The 21,993-nt window shown below is 40.0% G+C and overlaps 1 pseudogene; it reads left to right on the forward strand.

Moving 5' to 3' along the window:
• Positions 1–1,771: 1,771 nt before the first annotated feature.
• On the forward strand, positions 1,772–20,967 carry LOC101414993 (DNA endonuclease RBBP8-like; annotated as a pseudogene).
• The last annotated feature ends 1,026 nt before the right edge of the window (positions 20,968–21,993 follow it).

Below are 21,993 nucleotides of genomic sequence, written 5' to 3' on the forward strand. Positions count from 1 at the left end.
GTATTAAAAATCAATTTGGGAGATGGGCAAGATGGTGGAGTCCTACTGGAGCAGGCTGTTTTGGGAACCTACAGGACGGGAGGTGTCTGGACATCGATCTGGAGAGACTGCAGTAGAATTGGTGTTTGCTCAAGGTAGAACTGTGGGTTTCTAACACTAAATGTGGAAGCCGTGGGAAGGTAAATCCCTTCCCCCTCTAGGGCTAAAAGCCAGGGTGTTCAATGAGAACTGCTGGTCATGGGGCAGAGTTTCCAAGCTCCGTGTCCCCCAAATGCGTGAACCCGAAGCCTGTGTCCCCTGAACCCCTTGGCCCACGCTAAATACCCTGAGTCCACATTCTCCTGGGCCTCTGTTTCCTGAGCCCAGCACTCCCGGAAATCTGGCATTGCCCTACCCTTCCAGGTGCGGACTAACTCCAGAAGTGGGAGAATTTAGGTGGGAGGTGCAGAGGGGCCAAGGAGTGCAGGTTCAATTTTCTGGTCCCCCTTTTTTATTGAGTTTGGAGGAGATATTAAGTGACTTGAGGAGAGCCTAGGAATAGAGAAGAGGCAAATCTGGTGAGAGAGCCCAATTTGCCTAAATGCTCTGGGATAGGACACTTGGTTTGGGAGAAGGTGGAATCAGAAAATTAACCAGCCCCTTGTAGCACCCCTAAGGGAGAGGGACAGTAGGATGTTCTTTATAGGCTCCCAATAGCATATTTAGTGTTCCTGGCAAGGGGTGGGTGCTCTCTTGAGAAATTAAGAGGCATTATTTTCTCAGGTGAGTTGGTTCACCAGGGACCATTTGAATTTCCTATAGGAGCCCTCATGCAGCCTTCCTGCTGCCTTGGGAGAGAAAGAAGTGAGGAAGGGAGAAAGAGGGAAGGTCAGACTTCTAAGCCGTTTATTCAATTGCAAAGAGGATTCTTTGCCTGAGGCCTTGTCTGGTCATTTTTGTTGGTCTGTTTTCTCGTTTTTTCTTCCTCTTTATCCCCCCCCCCCACCGCCCTTTTTTTTTTTTCTTTTTCTTTTTTGTCTCCTCTCTCTGCTTTTTTTCTTCTCTCTTTCTTTCTCCTCCCCCCCATTTTTCTTTTTTTATATTAGTGCAGCAGGCAACATTTCTTACTTGCTATACTTCCTCATGCTCAAGTTTCTCTTTTCTGTGTGTACTGATTTTGGCTTCAAATGCTATCCCCTTTCCTTTACATCATTCTCTCCTCCATCATTTATTGTTTCTCTTACATTCCACCTCTCTTTGTTTAGCCCCCAATATTTCTCACTTTTTATCTCTAATACCTCAGATCTGTTTTCTATCATTTATTCACCTTTTATGTTATTGTCCTCTCTCTTCTTTTTCCTTCTCTCCTGATCGCACTGACCTTTTACTTCATAGTATATTCCTCCCCATATTCAGTTTAATATCTCATAATAGGCACTCTACATTTTTACGGTCATAACTCTACACAGCTGCCATGAGTTCTATGTCCATTCTCCTAGATCTCATATGGTTCTTCTGCTAACACTCGCTATCAATACTACTATTATATTTTTCTTTTCTTACCCCTTTTGCTTTCTCTGGACCTAATATTTTCCTTCGAGGGAACTTAGCCAACAACAAGGAAATAGAATAATAAGAAAAAAGTGACGAATACTTAATGCACACACAAAAACAACAACTAATTAAACCCCAAGACTAGAATAAGAAGATAATCAACAGAATAAACCCAACAAGATAAAATGATGACCAGACAGCAACAAAAACTACAGACCATACCAATACTCAGGAAAACATGGCCCAATACAATGAACAAACTAAAAACCAGGAAGAGAAGTGGAACACCGAACAAGTAATTAAAGCTCTTGAAACACGTATCGTGGACCAATTCAATGAAGTGAAGGAAGTGATTAGGTATATTAAGAAAACACTTTGGGCAGTGGACTTGGCCAGTTGTTAGGGCATCCATCTACCACATGGGAGGGCTGCGGTTCAAACCCCAGGCCTCCTCGACCCATGTGGACCTGGCCCATACACAATGCTGATGAGCACAAGGAGTGCCGTGCCAACCAGGGGTGTCCCCTGCGAAAGGGAGACCCATGCGCAAGGAGTGCATGCCATAAGGAGAGCCGTCCATCGCAAAAAAAGTGTAGCCTGCCCAGGAATGGTGCCGCACACATGTAGAGCTGACACAGCAACATGATGCAACAAAAAAACCCCACAGATTCCAATGCCGCTCACAACAACAGAAGCGGACAAAGAAGATGCAGCAAATAGACACAGACAACAGACAACTGGGGGGGGGGGGGAGAGAAATAAACAAATCTTTAAAAAAAAAGAAAACACTTGGAGAGCATATAGAAGAAATTGTGATCATGCACAAAAAATCACAGAGATGACGGGGATCAATAGCACAACCCAAAAAATCAAAAATACACTCTGAATGAATAACAGCAGATTTGAAGAGGCAGAGGAAAGAATTAGTGAAGTGGAAGACAGTACATCTGAAATCAAACAGATAATAGAATTAATCCATAAAATGATAGAAAAATCCAGGGACATAGGGACCTGAATGACAATGCAAAACATGCAAACATATGCCTTATAGGCATCCCAGAAGGAGAATAGAAGGGAAAGGGGGCGGAAGGGGTGTTGGAGGAAATAATGGCTGAAAACTTCCCAAACCTATTGAAGGAGATGGATGTACATGTCCAGAAAGCATAATGCACCCCAAACAGCACAAATCTCAACAGGCCTACCCCAAGACACATACTTGTCAAATTATCCAATGCACAAGACAAAGAGAAAATACTAAAAGCAGCAAGAGAAAAGGGAACCATCACATACAAGGGAGGCTCCATTAGATTAAGTGCTCATCTGAAATCATGGAGAGAAGAAGACAGTGGTATGACGTAGTCAAGGTACTAAAAGAAAAGAATTTCCAACCAAGAATACTCTATCCAACAAAGCTAGCATTCAAAAATGATACAGAGTTCAAAATATTCACAGATAAACAGAAACTAAAAGAGTATGCCAACCAGAAACCTGCCCTTCAAGAAATACTAAAGGGAGTTCTGCTGGAGGAAAGAAAAAAAACAGGAGAGGCAGAGTTGGAGGAGAGTGTAAGAACAACTAAAACTACAAAAAGAGAGAAAAAAAATCAAACAACATAAGACAAACACAAATCCTAAGAAAATATGGCTAATATAAGTAATTCTTTGAAAGTAATAATACTAAATGTCAATGGATTAAACTCACCTGTTAAGAGACACAGATTGGAAGATGGGATAAGGAAATATGACCCATCTATATGTTGTCTACAAGAAACTCGTCTTAGACCCAGGGATTCAAGGAGGTTGAAAGTGAATGGCAGGAAAACAATCTTACAAGCAAACAATAACCAAAAAAGGGCAGGAGTAGCTATATTAATATCAGACAAAATAAACTTTAAGTGCAAAACAATTGTGAGAGACAAAGATGGACACTATATATTAGTGAAAGGGAATCTTTCAAGAAGAATGAACAATCATAAACATATATGCTACTAACAAGAGTGCCTCCAAATACATGAGACAAACACTGGAAAAAGTAAGTGAAAGAATAAATGCCTCTACAATTATAGTACGGGATTTTAATATACCATTATTAACTTTGGACAGAACATCTAAAAAGAGAATCAATAAAGAAACAAAATCTTAGAACAGTATATTAGAGGAGTATAATAGACATATACAGAACATTACACCCCAATACAGCAGGATATACATTTTTCTCAAGTGCACATGGATCATTCTCCAAGATAGACCATATGCTAGGCCACAAAGAAAGTCTTAATGAATTCAGAAAGATCAAAACCATACAAAATAATTTATCTGACCACAGTGGAGTGAAGCTGGAAATCTGCAAGGTCCAGAGGCCAAGATTATACAATGACATATGGAAATTAAACAGCACACTCTGAGAAAAACAGTGAGTCAAGGAGGAAATCTCAAAGAAATTAACAACTACCTTGAAACTAATGATAATGATAACACAACATAGCAAAACTTATGGGATGCAGCAAAAGCAGTACTGAGAGGGAAATTTATAGTCAAAAATTCATACATCATCAAAAAAGAAGAAAGAGCAAAAATTGCAGAACTAACTGCACACATGGAAGAATTAGTAAAAAAACAACAAAGTAACCCAAAGGAAGAAGAAAGAAAGAAATAACAAAGATCAGAGCAGAACTAAATGAAATAGAAAAAAAGAAAGCACTTGAAAAAATAATCAAAACAAAGAGCTGGTTCTTGGAGAAGATCAATAAAGTTGACAAACCCTTAGCTAGACTAACAAAGAAAAAAAGAGAGAAGATGCAAATAAACAAAATAAGAAATGAGAAAGGGGATATCACCACTGACCCCACAGAAATAAAGATGATCATAAGAGGATACTTTGAAAAACAATATTCCAACAAGCAGGACAATTTAGAGGAAATGGACAAATTCCTAGAAACACATAAGCAGACTCTATGGATGAAAGAAGAAATTGATGATCTCAACAAACCAATCACAAGAAAAGAGATAGAATCAGTCATTAAAACCTTCCCAACTAAGGAGAGCCCTGGGTCGGATGGTTTCACAGGAGAATTCTACAAAACATTTTGGAAAGAATTACTGCCAATCTTGCTTAAACTCTTCCAAAAAATTGAAACAGAAGGAACATTGCCTAACTCATTCTATGATGCCAACATTACCCTAGTTCCAAAGCCAAACACACCACAAGAAAGGAAAATTACAGACCAATTTCTCTAATGAATCTAGATGCAAAAGTCCTCAACAAAATATTTGGTAGTCGTATTCAACAACACATTAGATGAATTATACACCATGACCAAGTGGGATTCATTCCGGGTATGCAAGGATGGATCAACATAAGAAAATCAATAAATGTAATATACCATATACACACATTGAAGGAAAAAATCACGTGATCATCTCTATAGATGCAGAAAAGGCATTTGACAAAATACAGCACCCTTTCTTGATAAAAACACTGCAAAAGATCAGAATACAAGGAAATTTTCTGAACATGATAAAGGGTATATATGAAAAGCCAACATCATTAAAATGGTGAAACCCTAAAATCTTTCCCTCTAAGATCGGGAGTAAGACAAAGGTGCCCACTATCACCCCTTCTATTTCACATTGTCTTAGAAGTACTTGCTTGAGCACTGAGACAAGAACCAGACATAAAAGGCATCCAGATTGGAAAGGAAGAAGTCAAAATTTCATTATTTGCAGATGACCTGATCCTATACATAGAAAACCCTGAGAAGTCTACAAGAAAGCTTGTAGAACTCATAAATGAGTTCAGTACAGTCACAGATTATAAGATCAATGTGCAAAAATCAGTAGAATTTCTGTACACTGATAATGAGCAATCTCAGGAGGAAATCAAGAAACAAATACCATTTACAATAGTTAAAAAAACATCAAATACCTAGGAATAAATTTAACTTAAGATGTAAAAAAAGTATACATAGAAAACTATACAACACTGTTCAAGGAATTCATAGAAGACTTAAATAAATGGAAGAATATTCCCTGTTCATGGATAGGAAGACTAAACATTATTAAAATATCTATCCTACCAAAACTGATCTACAGATTCAACTCAATTCCAATAAAAATCAACAAAGCATTCTTTAATGTACTAGAAAAAGTAGCTCTGAAATTTATTTGGAAAGGAAAGAGGCCCTGAATAGCCAAAGACATATTGAAAAAGAAAAATGAAATTGGAGGAATCACACTTCAAAACATACTACAAAGCTACAATAGTGAAAACAGCATGGTATTGGTACAAGGATAGACACACTGACTAATGGAAGCAAATTGAGAATTCTGATATAGATCCTCATATATACAGTCATATAATATTTGATAACGCCACCAAACCCTCTCAATTGAGAGAGAATGGCCTCTTCAACAAATGGTGCCTGGAGAACTGGATATCCATATGTAAAAGAATGAAAGAGGATTACCAACTCACACCTTATACAAAAATCAACTCAAGATGGATCAAAGACGTAAATATAAGAGCTAAAACCTTAAGACTTTGGAAAGCAATGTTGGGAACCATCTACGGGACTTTATAATAGGAAATGGCTTCATGAACTTCACACCCAAAGCATGAGCAGCAAAAGCAAAATAGATAAACGGGACTTCCTCAAAATTAAAACCTTCTGCACCTCAAAGGAGTTTATCATGAAAGTGAAAAGAGAATCTACACAATGGGAGAAAATATTTGGTAACCATATAGCTTATAGGAGACATATCCTGCATATATAAAGAACTCATATCTTGAAAATAAAAAGACAAACAACCCATTTAAAAAATGGGAAAAATATTTAAACAAACACTTCTCCAAAGAAGAAATACAAATGGCTAAAAAGCACATGAAAAAATGCTCCAAATCTCTACCTATTAGGGAAATGCAAATTAAAACTACAATGCGATACCATCTTACTCCCATAAGATTGGCAGCTATGAAAAAACAGAAGACTACATGTGCTGGAGAGGATGTGGAGAAATGGGAACACTCATCCACTGGTGCTGGGAATGCAGAAGGATCCAGCCATTCTGGAGGACAATTCAGTGGTTTCTCAAAAAACTAGCTATAGATTTGCCATGTGACCCAGAAATTCCACTCCTGGGTATATACACAGTAGAGCTGAAAACAAGGACACAAATCGATATATCCACACCAATGTTCATAGCAGCATTGTTCACTATTGCCAATAGTGGGAATCAACCCAAATGCCCATCAACACATGAATGGATCAATAAAATGTGGTATATACATTCAATGGAATACTACACAGGTTTAAGAATGAATACACTATAAACACATGTGATAACATGGATGAATCTTGAGAACCTTATGTTGGGTGAAGCAACACAGACATTGTATGACAAATACTACATGACCTCAATGATATGAAATAAGTAAACCAAGGTGCCTCAGAGAGCTAGAGACTGGATGATAGACTCAAAGGAATTGGGGGGTAGAGGAAGGTTGCAAGCTGACACCTACCTGGGTGAAATCTATGATAAGCTAGAGGTAAGTATTTGTACAGGGAAGGGATAAAATGGGAGCATAGGGATACCTTTGAGTGGGGCTTTGTAGGCTTGAGGGGGGCTAGGGATGGGAGGATGGGTACTAAGGCCCAAGAAATTTGGGGGAGGCTGGGACAACATATGAACATAGGAGATTGTCGGGTATATGGTTGAGAAAACTTTTTCAAAAATATAACAAGGAAGGTTACCTGTTTAAGATGCATGAAGGGGAGTATCTGACACAGGACAGGCTTCTAGGGAGTGTGTGAGTGCTCATTTTGTCATAGTGGGTTATATCATTGGGTGGAGACCCATACAATGAGAGTGAAGGTATACCCACATCCTGGGGAGGACTCAAATAGAGGGAATTGTATCTTTTGAGAGAAATGGTGGCTCCCAATGCATTAGGGCAGTCGAGCATGTCAAGCCCTCAACACTTTTGCAAGTATCTCTGAACATGGCCCTTCAAGCAATGAAGAGTGATTGTCACTGTGGGCCCTGAGGGGAGGGGGAAAGAGGTATTGAATAGGTGGAATCAGTGTAACTGTGGGGCAATGGAAGTTTTCCACAAGGTTATGCAAGAATGGATATAGGTCATGTTAAAGTACACCAAAATTGTATAGGGGCCTATAGGCTAAAATGTAAATCATAATATAAAATATAAGATAACTAAAAATTTAGAAAATTGTATAGTCTAAAATATAAACCACAAAGTAAACCCAAGTGTAACCTGGTTTGAAAGCTATTGTCTCAATATTTGTACATCAGCTGTGATAAATATAGTATGAACATGTAAAAAGATTATTGCTGGGGAAAGGACAAAGTGTCTGATGCTGATATGTGGGAGTACTGTATATTGTATATATGAATTACTGTGGTCTAAAACTTTTGTGAAGACAAGCTTAATAATTAGAAAAGAAAAAGGAAAAGAAAGGATGTAGATACTGAGGAAGAGATGGAAGAAGTTGCCTTCCCAATGTGAATACATGGCAACACATATTGCAGTGGTGGAAGGCAAAACATCAAAAACAAAACTTTTTAATTTTTTGATACCCCAATTTATTTTTACTTTAATTTTTCTAAATTAGTATGTCTTCTATATCTAACCTCTAAACTCATCACTATATTCCATTTTACTATTAATGGAACCTGGCAATATATTGGGCTTCATTTTGGGGGAGGTTTTGGACCACAGAGAAGTTCAACAGTGGCAGGGGAGGAATACTGGTGTGGGGTGTTATTGGTGGGGTGTGCATGGTTGGGAGGGAGTGCTCCAGGGCATATGTGTGGGGTGCATAAAAATGTTTGGATATTATCATAGTGGTTACAGTTGAGAACAATGGCTGGGGGAGTGCTGAATTCCTGGTGGGGGGAGCTCTGTCGTATTCCCTAATGGAACAGCAACAATCCCCCAAGTGCAATGGCTAAGACCAATAAGTTAGGATGGTCCAACAATGAGCCCTTGATGCTAATGACTATGCTTGTGGGCCTGTGGGCCTGAAATAAGGCCTAGAGCTGCAGGGTGCCTGAGATCCTCCATGTTGCTCAAATGTGGCCAGTCTTGAAGCCAAACTCACCATGTAAATGCATTGCCTTCCCCCCAGCATGGGGGGATGAGCCTCCGTGGTGCCAAGGGATTACTACGAAGTACCAGCTGACGATGTGGCTGGAGAATGACCTTGAATAAAAGGGTCAACTCAGACCAGCAGAATATCTCAGCTTACATGTAACAGCAGCAGTTAAATATGCTTTTTGACCTTGAATAAAAGGGGGAAATGGAAAGGATAAATGCGTTTATATGGCTATGAGTCTCCAAAAAGGAGCCAGGAGGTCATCAGAGGGGTAGCCCTTATGCATACCTCAGCAGAGTCCCAGAGACAGCTAAAGTAGATACAAGCCCAGGTGTTGGTTATTCTGAGGGCTACAGAGACCCACAGGTTCTATGGTCATGGCAGATGGAGTCCAGTGCCATGTAAGTTGGCCCTACTTTTGAGTTTGTGTTCCTGAGTGTGATAGAGTTGGACTCAGATGTGATCTTTGTTCACAAACCTCTCCTGTCACTTTTACCGGACCTGTGATTGGCGCTGGGGTTTAGTGTATACTCAGGGGACCTGAATCTCTGGACTGTCCATGTGCTAGCCAGGCCTGGAGCCTCAACAGACTTGCAACTCCTACCCTCTGGTTTATTGGACTTACCCCAGCCAGCTAACAGGGAGGTGAAGAAGGTCAACCACCACACCAGGGAGCCGAGAGTGCCTAGAACTGCAAGCAGGAGAATTGCATCCATCATACAAGTGGAATCTAAGCAACTCTTGATACAGAGGTGGAGTGGACATAACCATCCCAGGGTCCACAGAATGGAGGAATAGAGTATGGATTAGAGTGGACTTACTGATATTCATTCTGGAACTAATGTGATTAGTAATGGAAGTAAATGTAGCATTGAGATGGAGAAAGTGGCCATGGTAGCTGCTGAGGGTGGGGACTGGGGCGAAGAGATGTGATGTGGGGACATTTTCAGGACTTGGAGTTATCCTGGGTGGTACTGCAGGGACAATCCCTTGACATTGTATGTCCTTCCATGGTCCACTGGGTGGACTGGGGGAGAGTGTAAACTATAATGTGGACCATTGACCATGTGGTGCAGCAGTGCTCAGAGAGGTATTCACCATGTTAAATGAATGTCTCATGATGGGGGAGGTTGTTGTTATGGGAGGAGCGGGATGAGGGGGATGGGGGGTATATGGGGACCTCATATTTTTTTAATGTAACATTAAAATAATAATAATAATAAAGCCCAAACAAATTTAAAAAACAAAAAAAATCAATTTAATTGATTTTTGGTAGGTGGGCACTCACATACAACCTGGAGATCTGAGGTTTGGTTCCCAGTGCCTCCTAAAGAAGATGAGCAAGACAGCAAGTTGATTCAATGGGCTGGCTCAGTGAGCTGATGCGACAAGATACAATGAGATGACACAATGAAGAAAACAATGAGAAACACAAGCAGAGAGTGAAGGTGGCTCAAATGATTGGATGCCTCCATCTCACATGGGAGGTCCTGGGTTGGTTTCTGGTGCTTCCTAAAAAAAAAAAAAGAAAGAAAGAAAGCTAGAGTATGATCTAGGGAATGAAAAACACAGTGAACCCAGAGGTGGATGAGAATTGTGGTTGATGGTACAGATGCAAGAGTGCCCTTCTGTCCATCACTATTGCAGGGTGGTGGGAATGTGGAAAGACACAGTAAAATACAACTGGTGTCACTTATGGACTGTGGTTAGCAATGATACTGTAATAATCTTGCATCAATTACAAAGATACTGTGTTGATAAAGGGGCAGTATGGAAAAAGTGTGCCAAATGTATGCTATGGACCATGGGTGGTGGTTATAGTCTGATGATATTATCTCACAATGTTCCGTCATATAGTAGTGTGTTGGTGAAGGGATGTTGTATGGGAATTTTACACATGTGTATGATTGTTTTATAAATTCACAACTTTTGGAATAAAAACACATTTGAAAAATCAGTTTGAGTGGTTCAACCCTTATGCAGGAGCTTTGACAACATCTAAACAAATGACATAGGCATATGTGCTTTATTTCAGCATTCTACTTCAGGAATCTATCCCTCAAAATATTCTGGCAAAATGCCAAATGAGGCACGTGCAAGATATTCATTGCAATATTATTTTTAGTATCAGAAGATTAGAAAAATCACTACAATATCCATCAGTAGGGTACTGTTGAATCAGTTGTAATGTGCCAACGCAATGGAATGGAATGTGGATGGAAAAAGAAACATAATGGGTGAGTTCTGCAGAGTATGTATTTTTTTTGTTACAAAATAAGTAAATAAAAGAAGGAATTAGCCGGATATTGTTTATAGTTTATTGTTTTTTCACTAATATGTATACACACTCTTTAAAAAATAGTGGAAAAATGAACTGATAACTGGTAACTTTTACTTATGAGGTAGAGGCATGGTTGACAGTGAGAATTTCTTGTTTAATATTTAACTTGCAACATTTAAATATTTGATAGGATTTTTTAAAAACCACCAAAATTAAATAAAAATAAATCCCCTGGAAATAGAAAGTAAATGGAATCAAATGATCCTGATTATTTTCAGGCTGGTGACACAGCCATGCTGCGCAAAACATTACTTCCATATATTATAAAATGCATGAATATGATCTAATGTTAACAGTGGGTCATTAAACAAAAACAAAAGCTAAAAACTTGGAACTGCATTCAGTAATCTTATTGTTGTGATGTTGCTACTGTTATTTTGAAACTATTATATGTATGTTTTAAGGTACAACAAAGAAGTAATTATGTTAATATTGCTATGAAGCAAGACTTCAGTGTAAGAGAAAAGAGATGTAAGTCCAAAGTCTAAAAGGTTAAGCAAAAACTTGGTATCTAGACTTTGAATTGGAAGCATAAGTTTGTAGTAATGAATGATTCTTTTTTCTCAGAAAATAGGTATTTCCTGGCACTGTCTACTGGACATAAAAGAGGCAATGACAACCTAAAAACAGTGACTCACCTAAGGTGTAGCTCATGGCCTCTAAGGACCATTTCCCACTAAGAGGATCCTGGCTGATTCCAGGGCTGTCCCAAGGATTATACATGTTTAATTTCAAATACAAGCATGCCAACTTCTCTTTTAGAGACTGGGGTTAAAAATCTATCTGAAAAGAGTCCTTCTTAGCAATATTTCTAACTCAAGATCAGAGAAAACTAGATCAAAATCTGAAGACAGCTTCTTTTTGACACATCATAATCTTGGGTCTCAAGTGAACATGGTCATTAGCCAGTCATATTCTAAAAATCAGATGTTTATAAATAAAAATACAAATGAGTCCATGGGTGCACAAGATAGTATTGCCCAAATGAAAGATGCATTACTGATAAACGATTGGTGCCTGTGAAACCAATGGAAGGAAGAACATGCAAAAGGAATAAAAATGAGAAATGAGGAAGAAAGTGATCATGAAGTAAGTTGGCTAAAAGCCTTTTTTTTTTTTTGAAAAGCAAGTGTGGCAGAGATCATTTTTTAAAAGAATTATTTATTTTTCTTTCTTTGTATCTCCTCATTGTTTGCATTTGCTGTGTCTGTTTGCTGTGTGCTGGTCTTCTCTTTTTAGGAGGTGCTGGGAACTGAACCTAGGAACTCCCCTGTGGGAGGGAGGTGCCCAATCTCCTGAACCACCTCTGCTCCCTGTTTTGTTGCTTCTCTCATTGTGTTTCCTTGCTGTGTCTCTTGGTTGTGTCATCTCACTGTGTCATCTTGTTGCTTCAGATTGCCATACCAACCCATCATGCCAGCCCATCGTGTCATCTTGCTCTCTTGCTCCTCTTCTTTGGGAGGTACTGGGAACTGAAGCTTGAGCTCCCATGTGGTAGGAGCACAGTCACCTGAGCCACATACATTTCCCTAAAAGCCTCCTTTGATAAAGTAAATGCTTTTCCTTTTCCAATGGAGGGTTCTTTTTACATCAGTGGTGACTTGGTAGTTGTTGAACCTCTGGATCTGTCTGATCAGTTTTCACCTATTCAGTGTCAAGAGAAAGGTAAAGGAAATAAGGCCTCTGAAAATAGGTCTAGGCAAGTGACTCTTATGAGGCTTTGAAACCCATTACAAAGAGTTCTTCCTCAAGTCATGAGGCCTTGAATGGGAGCTGTGTGTTAACCAAAGATTCCCCAGAGGATTCCTGTGTGCAAGAATGCATCCTCCAGTCCCTGAGTAAATCCTCTCTGTTGTAGAAGTCAAGAGAGGTTCAATTATTTGCATATAGAAAGGCCAGGATTCAGGAATAATTTTGGGAAGGAAAAAGATGTATTTACAACCGGCCAGGCTCGGAGCTTCTCATGCAAAATCTGAGCCCCAAACAAGAATTTTGAGTTCTTTTAATATGAGGAAGGACCAAGTGGTTCTTTGTTTCAGTGCTCAATAAGCTTGAATTAACATGTATCTTCCAACGAGCCCTTGATACTGATGGCTATAATTATGAGCCTGTGCGCCTGAAATATGAACTAGGCCTAGAGCTGCAGAGTGCCTAAGAGTTACCTCCTGAGAGCCTCCATGTTGCTCATATGTGGCCACTCTCTAAGCCAAACTCAGCATGTAAATGCATTACCTTCCCCCCAGTGTGGGACATGTCTCTGCGGATGAGCCTCCCTGGCACTGAGGGATTACTACCAAGCACCAGCTGATGATGTAACTAGAAAAAGATCTTGAATAAAAGGGTCAACTCAGACCAGCAGAATTTCTCAGCATACATGTAATATTAGGTGTTAAAAACTGCTTTTTGGCCTTGGATAAAAGGGGAAAATGGAAAGGACAAGTGTGTTTATATGGCTATGAGTCTTTTTTTTGTTTTGTTTTTTGTTTTTTGGTTTTTACTCTTAATTTATTTTTTAATGTTATACTCAAAAAATATGAGGTCTCCGTATGCCCCCCACTTCCCTCACCCCACTCCTCCCTGCACAACAACAATCTCCTACATCATCATGAGACATTTGCACCTAATGAATACATCTCTGAGCATCGCTGCACCCCATGGTAAATGGTGAACATTGTAGCCCACACTTTCTCACCGTTCACGCAATGGGCCATGGGAGGACACACAATATCCAGCAACTGTCCCCTCAGCACTGCTCAGGACAACTCCAAGTCCCAAAAATGCCCCCACCTCACATCTATTCCTCCCACTCCCTACCCCCAGCAGCCCCCATGGCCACTTTCTCCATACAGGTGCCACATTTTCTTTGATTACCAATCACAGTAGTTCATGAATAGAATATCAGTAAATCCACTCTAATCCATCCTCTATTCCTCCATCCTGTCGACCCTGGAATGGTTGTGTCCATTCCACATCTATATCAAGAGGAGGCTTAGATTCCACATGGATGCTGGATGCAATCCTGCTTTCAGTTGTAGGAACTATTGGCTCCCTGGTGTGGTGGTTGACCTTCTTCACCTCCATGTTAACTGAGTGGGGTAAGTCCAATAAACCAGAGTGTGGGAGTTGCAAGTCTGTTGAGGCTCAGGGCCTGGCTATCACATGGTCAGTCCAGAGATCAGGTCCCCTGGGTATACACTAAACCCCAGTGCCAACTACAGATCCAGAAAAAGTAGCAGGAGAGGATTGTCAACAAAGATTGCATCTGAGTCCAGCTCCATCACACAGAAACACAAACTCCGAAATAGGGCCAACTGACATGGCACTGAGCTCCATCTGCCATGACCATAGAATCTGTGCATCTCTCTCACCCTCATAAGAACCAATACCTGGGGTTGTATCTACTTTATCTGTCTCTGGGACTCTGCTTCAGTGTGCAGAAGGGCAACCCCACTGATAACCTTCTGGCTCTTTTTGGAGACTCAGCCATATAAACTCATTCATGCTTTTCATTTCCCCCTTTTATTCAAGGGGCTATGAGTCTCTTAAAAAGATTTCGGAGGTCATCAGAGGAGTAATGCTTATGCCCATCTCAGCAGGGTGCTAGAGAGACAGCCAAAGTAGATAGAAGCAGGTACTGGTTCTCCCGAGGGCTACAGAGACCCACAGATTCTATGGTCATGGCAGATAGCTCTGGGGTTCAGTGCCATGTCAGTTGGCCCTCCTTTGTAGTTTGTGCTCCTGAGGGTGATGGAGTTGGACTCAAATATGACCTTTCTACACTTGCCTCTTCTGTTCTTTTACCAGACCTGTGGTTGGTGCTGGGGTTGGTGTATACCCAGGAGACCTGAATCTCTGGATTGTCCATGTGACAGCCAGGCCCTGAGCCTCAGCAGACTTGCAACTCCTACCATTTGGTTTATTGGACTTACCCTGGCCAGCTAACAGGGAGGTGAAGAAGGTCAACCACCACATCAGGGAGCCAACAGTGCCTACAACTGCAAGCAGGAGAATTGCATCCATCATCCATGTGGAATCTAAACCCCCTCTTAAAATAGAGGTGGAGTGGACCTAACTATTCCAGGATGGAGGAATAGAGTGTGGATTAGAGTGCTATTGGAAATATTGTGATTAGTAATGGAAGAATGTAGCATTGATGTAGAGAAAGTGACCGTGGTAGTTGCTGATGGTAGGAAGAGAGAAGAAGAGATATGATGTGGGGGCATTTTCAGGACTTAGAGTTGTCCTGGGTAGTATTGCAGGGACAGATGCTGGACATTGTATATCCTGCCATGGTCCACCGGGTGGACTGGGGGAGAGTATAAACTACAATGTAAACCACTATCCATGTGGTGCAGCAGTGCACCAAAATGTATTCACCAAACACAATGAATGTGCCACGATGATGAGAGAGGTTGTTGATGTGGTAGTAGTGGGGTGAGGTGTGGGGGTTTATGGGGACCTCATTTTTTTTTAATGTAACATTTTAAAAAAAAGAAGAAAGAAATAATTTAAAACAAACAAAACATATATCTTCCATATCCTAGGTAAGCTTTTAGCATGGACTTCATACATTCTAGATAAGCTTTTAGCACATTTGGGTTGCATTTTCCAGAATAGTTAAAGTTTACAGAGTTTGCATTGCTAAACTGTTTCTCTGGGGACTGGAGTTTTTGTCATGATTACCAAGGGCAGGGCTGCAGTTCTCACTGTCCCAAACGCACAGCTCAGGACATATACAGCTCAGGTTGTCTACGAAGAGATGAACAGCCCCCCACCCCCACCCCTAGCCTACATCATCTCCAGATAATAAAACACCATTACAAAGAAAAGAAGAAAATCCAGTCTTCAAAATCCTTCCACATCCACATGAAAGTTTGGAGACAGAATCTTTTTGATGACATGAAGGATGTTGGTTCTCAAGAGCTGCTGAGACCAGCTCAGCAGGAGGTGTGCACGAAGGGAAGGGGACGCAGAACTGAAGAAATAAACAGACAGAAAGAAAGACATGAGAGGGAATAAAGATGGGATCAGGGATGTCACAGCTTCTGAAACTGAGAGCCTCAACCCTAGTTTCCACATCGTATTTATTTAGGAACCAACACGCAGCTGTTTGTTATTTACTACAATAGGGAACAGGTGCAACATTTACAATAATAAGGTGTAGGTCATACAAAGTTCAAATGCCTCCTTACACAAACATTTTTTCATGCTGACCAGATGGCATTCCATCTGTCAAGGCTCAGTGTTCCTAAGCCACAACAATCCCCCCCCTTTTTTTTCGCAATGCAGTGATGATACTTTGACGATTTCTTACTGCTTGAAGGGCCTTTTACAGTGAACACATGTAATGGTTTTGAACTATGTGAGGGTTGAAAGATTTTTAGTATTCCAAAAATATTATAAATTTCATGAACATAAGAAAATATTGTACTTTATCAATTACAGCAGATGGCATAGTTTTGTTTTACCCAACTACACAACATTTAAGAATTGGATAGAGTAGCCAGGACCTTACAGCTTGTCCCAATTGTTTGCCTATTCCCTCTGATGTTTCTTAACAGGATCACTGCATAGGTCTCTTCTATGCAGCCAGATTCACTGCCATCAGGCCAGGACAGAAAGCCTTGAAGAACTGCAAGAGTCCATTGCTGACCTTTTTACACAGTTTTTGCACGTTTTCTTTTCAATCTGGCTTGTTTTACTCTTACGAGACACATTATCACACTGAATGCTACCGCAAAACTTTTACAACTTGCTATATGCATGCTAGTTCTGTCCCGCATATCTCCATACTAACCATTTTATTTTAGGACAAAATATACCTTATTACATGTCAGTTAGCATTCCCACAAACTTTTTACCTTTTTCAGTATTCACTTAACTTTTACATCTTTCCTTTTATCTTATGAAGAAAAGTAAACTATTCATTTCAATTTGACTGAGAATTCTATTAATCAACACTTACCACTATAGACATCTCATTAACATTTTAAGCTTAGGTAATAATATAAGTGCTTATTTAATTTTTTGACCATTTGAATAGAGCTCTTTCAGAACCTTTTATTTATCAAATTATATCACCATCCAGTGGCATCAAAATATACACTGACAATGAACAATCACAAAAACCATTACAACACACACAGACACAATTACAACACACTGACATTGAACAAACACAAAAGCAGTTCTTTCTTCCTTTCACTTTTTTCATCTCTCTTTCTTTTGTTTATCACTTAATGTAAAGCCACTCTAGCCTAAAAACTTTTTGTGTGCTTAAACACTTTTTGTAAGAATAATAGCAAAGCATACATATCACGCAAAGACTCAATCCTAATATAAGATGTAACTGAGCTCTTGTTCAGCGGTTGTTCAGCTTCTTGACTTTAGATGTTTAACTCAACTCCCCGTGGCAGGTGCAGCTGCTCTCATCTTCAGAATGGGACCCAGCCATGCAGTTATCAGAGTCTCTCCATCTGACCGGAGGTTCTGGGTTTCATAGGAACTTTCATCATCTCTTGGAGTTCATGATATGGTTGAATTCGACAAGCTGGTACGCACACAGGATGTCCTTCATCTCCTGGGGAAATACAAGGAAACCCTCTTCCCCAAGTTAACAGCTTCCTGGAACACCATTCACTGGTCAGTGCATCATTCCACCAAATTAAAGTTTTTTCAGACAGTTTGGGTTTGAGTTTTAGAATTAGTTTGGAAATGTCTTTCAATTGCTGTCCCTTCCAGGGTTGTTCCAATGTTAAGAAAATTAAGAGTGAAGAGTGCTTTGTGTAACTGCATCTGCATGTTTCCCTGTCTCCCCCTTACATGAGTTTAAGGGTTTGATTTGTTCGCTCCACAGTAGCTTCCCCTTAGGGGTTATAAGGAAGTCCTGTAGTGTGTGAAGTACTCCAGTAACTAGAAACCTTTTAAGGGAGACACTGGTATAAGCAGGAGCAATATCTGTTTTTAGAGACTGGGGGAGGTCCATTACAGCAGAGCAAGCTAACAAATGCTGTCTTACGTGTCGAGTAGTTTCTCTAGTCTGAGCTATAGCCCAAATGAATCTTGTACAAGTATCTATAGAGACATGAACAAAACATACTTTTCCAAAGAAGGAGATATGAGTTCCATCCATTTGCCACAGAGAGTTAACAGTTAAACCATGGGGATTTACTCCAGTTTCCAATTGTTTTGGATTATTAAGAATTTGACATGATGGACAAGTTTGAACAATGTCCCTAGCTTGTGCCCATGTTAATGGAAAATGAGATTTGTGGCTAGCTGCATTTATATGGGTTAGATTTTGAAAATGAGTAGCTTCTTATAAAATAGGAGTGACTAATTTATCAGCGGCATTATTGCCTTGTGCTAATGGTCCAGGAAAATTTGAATGAGATTGAATGTGAATGATAAAAAAATGGACTCATTTTTATTTCTAAATATCTGTTGAAGCTTGTGAAAAAGACATTAGGTTTGATAAGAGCTCTTCCAATCAACTGAATAACCTGGACGACATATGCTGAGTCTGAAAGAATGTTTATGGACCCTGGTGTGTCTTACAAAGCAGTAAGTACTGCTATTGATTCAGTTTGTTGAGCCAAAAATCCAGGAGTAGTAGTTTTCTTAGTTTTCCAAAACCATTTTCACCTCAGACTTTCTCCAACAGTCTTTTCTCATGTGACCAATTTTTCACAATTGAAACATTTTCCAGAGAACCTCTTATTGCTTTTCATTCCTGCCATAACCTGAGCCATCATAGTAGCACGGTGGCCCTCCGTCCCTACATCCTGGCCAAATTTAATATATCCAGTCAAATCCACTTTACTTTTCATAATGCCAGTAGCTTTTGACAATCCTGATTAGCATTTTCATAAGCCATGACCTGCAAAACAGTATCAGCAGCTTCTCAATTATTGACTTGTTTTTTGATAGCCTCTTTTAACTGAGCAATAAAGTCAGGGTAAGTTTCTTTAGGTCCTTGTAATATTTTTTGAAATGACACTGGAGGCTGGCCTTTAGCCTCAATTTTTCCCCATGCCCTTAAGCAACAGTGATGGGCCTGTGCGATGGCTTGATCATTCACTGTTACTTGCTGATGGACTCTGCCCAATTCCCCACCCCCACTAACTGATCCAAAGAAATGGGGATATTATGGGCTCTACTGTGAGCAGCCTGAGTCTCTGCATGATCTGCCCACCAGGTTTGAACTGTAAAAACTCTCCAGATTCCAGGGTGATGCATGCTAATGCAGACCAGTCAACCAGGATCAGCCTAGAGCCTTTAGCAAGCCCCTGCACCATTCCACAGGTAAAAGGAGAATTTGGACCATATTGTTGCACTGCTACCTTTAACTCTTCCAAAATTTTAAATGAGAAGCATTCATGAGTGAACTCATAAACTCCATTCAGGTTTTGTGGATCCACTCCAGCAGCTACTCTGTCTCGTATGGTGACTGGAAAGGCCATTTGAAGTGCCTCCAAGCCACCCTCCCTTCTAGACTGTAAAATTCCTTGTTGTAAAGCTGACAACGTTGGCCAAGAGTCTCCGGGCCTAGGACGGGGAGAAGGTGTCAAGAGGGGAAAGTGACTTTCTAGAGTCAGTTAATGGAGGAGGTGAAGGCAAAATAACTTTAGTATCCTCAAAAATTTTAGTGGGAGGTACTTCCTCACTTTCTTTATTTTCATTTTTCTCTTCCTCATCTTTGGTTTGCAAAGGTTCCAAAACAGATTTAATAATCATCTAAGTGGACCAGATAGTAACAGGGAGGGAAACACCTTGTGCATGTAGTTTTCTACCTCTTTTCCTACTCTTTCCCTGTCTTCTAATTCTAAACTTCCTACTGCTGACAACCATGAGCAATATATTTCTATAATCCCTAAAAGTTCTGAAATATGAGGCTGGCTGGTCTCGGTTCCTCCTGCCTTGTTTAAGGAGACAGATATATGGGTGATATTTTGTTGAACTGTCTCCATTCCCCATAGTAACCCATCTAGAATACCTGAGAGTGTCCTTACTCATCGAGGACTTGGAAGGCCTTCTAAACCATGGGGATCTGCGTGGTGACAACACCTTGAATTTAGCTTGAAGGTCTTCTTCCCCTTGGTCCCCATGGTGGGCACCAGTTGCTGAGACCAGCTCAGCAATAGGTGTGCAGGAATGGAAGGTGACACATAACTGAAGAAATGAAAGGACAGAATGAAAGACACAAGAGAGGAAATAAAGATGGGACCAGGGGGCTCACAGCTTCTGAACCTGAGAGCCTCAACCCTAGTTTCCACGTAGTATTTATTTAAGAAGCAACAAGCAGTTGTTTGTTATTGACTAGAATAGGGGACAGGTGCAACATTTACAATAATAAGGTATAGGTCATACAAAGTTCAAAATGCCTCCTTCCACAAACATTTTTTCGTGCTGACCAGATGGTGTTCCATCTAGTCAAGGCCCGAGGTTCCTAAGCTTGCATTTTTTGTCTGTGTTATGGAAACCTTTCAGTTTCAAACCTTGTTCCTACTGTTTTCCCACAACAATGAACCAATAAAACTGAAAACAAGGTCATTCCAAGGAGCATGTGAACCTGCGTCAGTTCGTCAGTTAAATCCATGCAGAACTGCTAAAACAAAGTCTCTACAAAACAATGAGGACATATATTTTGAAAATATCCAGTGCAGTACAGATCTAAGAGCAGACCTTTCTCAGGATTAATTGGATATTTATACTGTAATAGATACAAAAGGTGGCAGTCAGTCAAAATTAGGAGGCGTGAGAGTGGACATAGGCTGTATGTTGGTTAGTATAACCATGCTTTTAAAAATTAAGAAGCAAGAATGAACAGAAAGGAGAAAAAAGTCCAAATGTAGAAAGAAAGAGGAATGATAGTTTGGAAGATTTGTTTCAGTGGACAATACATGAGGAATATGAGTCCTGTTTGGTGGATAGTTTCCCCCAAGTAGCAGATGAAAAGGAGGAATTGTCAGTGTCCACATGATAAAGTTGAACAGAAAGCACTTGTGGAGCCGTATTTAAAGGTGATGAAGGAGAGACTAGCCTACCAAATTTTCCTCATATTAAGGTGATTTGTAAAAAAGGGGAAGAAAGTTGCTTGGACATGCAGGTAAGGAATAAGAATATTATTAAGTGAATATACCAGCAGAAGAGCAAGAAAGGAAGTTGGCTTCTTTCTCAAGACACTGATTCTGCAAATTCCACCAAACACACCAGATAATTTCTGGGAAGTTGGTTTTCCTTCCAAAAAACTTGTATGGAGAGAGGTTACATTATGGAAAACCTTGACGCTAGTTTTCATCCTAAAAGACAGTAGCTTTACAATGCAATGCTTTCTCCAAAAGGGAAGGAGCAGAAGATATTGATGTAAGCAAAAACTGGAGGACAGAGGACATTTTTTTCCTTTTTTTGTTATTTACAGTTAAAGTTGATGTTAAATCTGATTTTTCTGATCTCCTCTGAAAAAAAGAAGATGACGTCATTGGGCAAGCATGAAGAAAAATTTACAATAGTAGATAGAAATATAACAGAGTTTCTGGGACTGTAAGACACAATAAGTGAGATTTTTAAAAAATGGAGGAAAACAATAAGAGATTTGAAATCAAGGAAGAAAGACTCAGTGATGTACAGGACACAAGAGCTAAAATTGAAAAAAGAGAATAACAGAGAAAGAAAATAATGGGATAAAATTGAGTACAGGCTCAGAGAGTTAATGGTAGCATGAATCACACCAACATATGTGTTATGGGAGTTCCAGGAGGAGAAGGGAAGGGTTATATAAAGAGCATTGGAAGACATATAGTCTGGCAATTAGCCAACTCTCATGAAAGACATGTGTATTTGTGTCCAGGAAGGACAGTGTACTTCAATTAGAATCAATTCAAATAGCCCTACCCAAGACATGTAGTATTCAGAATGCCAAATGCCAAAGATAAAGGGACAATTCTGAAAGCGGCAAGGGAAAAGTGAAACATCAACTACAAGGGGCAGCAGTAAGACTTAATGTGGA

Source organism: Dasypus novemcinctus, chromosome 10 (genome assembly GCF_030445035.2).
Source record: "Dasypus novemcinctus isolate mDasNov1 chromosome 10, mDasNov1.1.hap2, whole genome shotgun sequence".
Lineage (NCBI taxonomy): Eukaryota > Metazoa > Chordata > Mammalia > Cingulata > Dasypodidae > Dasypus > Dasypus novemcinctus.